This window comes from Charadrius vociferus, unplaced genomic scaffold, assembly GCF_000708025.1.
Source record: "Charadrius vociferus isolate BGI_N301 unplaced genomic scaffold, ASM70802v2 scaffold1631, whole genome shotgun sequence".
In the NCBI taxonomy this organism is placed as follows: domain Eukaryota; kingdom Metazoa; phylum Chordata; class Aves; order Charadriiformes; family Charadriidae; genus Charadrius; species Charadrius vociferus.
Genome location: NW_009647010.1, coordinates 43,309 through 45,673, shown reverse-complemented (window position 1 = coordinate 45,673; position 2,365 = coordinate 43,309).

The following is a 2,365-nucleotide window of genomic DNA, read 5'->3' as shown; positions in this document are numbered from 1 at the left end:
GACCATTTGCACTGGCTGGATGCCCCTGGGGGAAGGTGGGGTGAAAAAGAGAAGAGGTTGGGGTGAGGGGGAGGCAGGAGGCGGTGAGGGGATGGGGAGGCAAAGGAGGGGGGGGGTGTCACCGAGCTACACTGCTTCTGAAATCCATGTGGAAAGGTTGCCCTCCAGAAAGATAAACAGCAACCTTTGGAGCCCAGGGAAGGGAGCAGAGGGTCGTTTTCCTGCTCTTCAAAGAGCTTGGGTCAAATCCAGAAAAGATATTCACCCCAGCACGAGGCAATGCAGGCAGCAGCCCAGCCTGGCTGGGGAGGCCACAGGAGATCCCCATCCCCATCCCCTGGAAGAGGGAAACTCCCCAAGTGGGACAAAGAACAAAGAAACATGGAGAGGAGCCCCACCAGCACCTTCTCCCACAGCGAGGGCATCACAGACATCACACATAGCTTCCACCACAAGGCAGAGGGGCCAGAAGAGCTTGAAATTCTCCTTTCCCTGATGTCTGGACAGCAAGGAGAGTGCCAGCAGGTGAAAACACCAAATCGCTTCCCTCCCCTCTCCTCCAGATCCTCTCCTGCAAGGAGAGCCTGAGCCACGGTGCTGGCTTTGGCTGGAATCTGTCACCTTTCCCAACAACAACAAAAAAATAGGCAAAGAGGTTAATTAGATGTTTGCAATCCAATTTACGTCTTGTTTGTGAAACCAGCATTTCAGCTGTAACCTAGCCTGGGAGCCCCCATGCCCTCGCTCTTTTGCTAAATTTATTTCACAGCTTCGCAGAACTGGCTCGGCCGGGTCAGAACTCTTCCATTATCATTTTATCACTGCCTCTTACTCTGTAATTACAAGCTGCTTCCCTCACCCCCCTCCTCCTCTTCTTCCCCAGCCCCCTCCGAGCACAAGGTGGGAGATGCTGGTCTTGCTTTAAGCTTCTTCTACGATTTGTCTCACCCGCTGAGGCCGGGAACGGGTTGGCCCTGGTTTCAGCAGATAAGCCAGGGAAGGTGGCCGGGAAAGGAGGGGCACGCTGTTCTCCAGCCCCACCACCACTCCCCAAGGATTAAAATATTCTGATGCACTGATGAATAGCAATGAGCATTGGAAATTAAGACCTGGAAACCCAGTGTTGGAGAGGCTGGCGTCAATCCGGCAGGAAGGACAAGAGCTGTAGAGCCATGGGGGTCTACGGCATGTCCCCTCGTATGTGCTATGCCCAGACCCTCTTCTGTTCCCAGACTGACTGGGACGGTACTGGTTGGCGTGGGTCAAAATTGTGCCAGGATACAGGCACAGAGGCGGCCAGCACTTTTATCTACACCCTATGGAAGTGTGCAGGAGGGCTTTGGGAGCCCTGTTGGCCACCGCTCCCAGCTCCAGCAAATTGGTGGGAGGGAAGGGTTCTTGAAGAGCACCTCAGATGCACACCACACAGAGCTATGGACCAGTGTCTCCCTGGGCTACCAGCACCTCCTCTGTGTACACAGAGCAGAGACAGTGACGGGGACTCAGTCCCAGGCTGGCTGTGGGCTGGCATTGCAGCCAGAGAAGAGTCCCCAGCCAGCACGGTGGCCCACTACTGGGTTATGCTTGTAGAGCCAGGACACATGGAGCAGCAACGCTGACCCCCACACCAAGCACACGCTCTCCCCCAGCCCCTCTTGACATTTTAACCCATCATCTCCCAAAACACCAGTCTCCTCCAACAAGGGGAAGAGACCATCATCCTCACTTGGCCCACGCACTGCCAAAGGTCCATGTTCCTCTGCCCAAGCTTAGTCTGAAGGACCTTCCCTAGGAAAGCAGAGGGAGAAGAGACAACAGGCACAGGGATGCCCACCCTTTTGGGGCTCTGTAACATCTTGGCCATGGGGACAAGTCATCACAGGACTCAAAAACTGAGTTTGGGGTGGAGGTGGCCACTGTTTCTGCCCTGGGAGAAAGATGCTGCCTCTCTGGGTGGACAGGGCCTGGATGCAGCTGGACACAGCCAGCAGCGCCCTGCTTTGTTGCAAAATTTGGCTTCATTTCAGTCACCTGTGAGCACAAATCAGACAAGAACTTGCCGACAGCATGAATACACACACACACACAGCGCCAGCTCAATTGCCCATGAGAAGGTTCATGTAATTAACAGGCAGCCGGCTTTTCTTTCATGTGGCAAAGAAAGGATTGGGAGGGGGTAGGGGTGGGGGTGTGGAGGGGGGTATTTTTCTGAGCCTGTCCCCTGTGAGCAGGTTTCTGCAGGACTGCTTCACAGGCGCGGGGACCACAGCGCAGTCCGTGAGCAGGACCTCAGGGCAAGGAGTGGTGGACCAGAGGCCCCTTTGCCCAGCCCTGTTGCCCCTCCGTGTGCAGGCTGGGTCCCTTC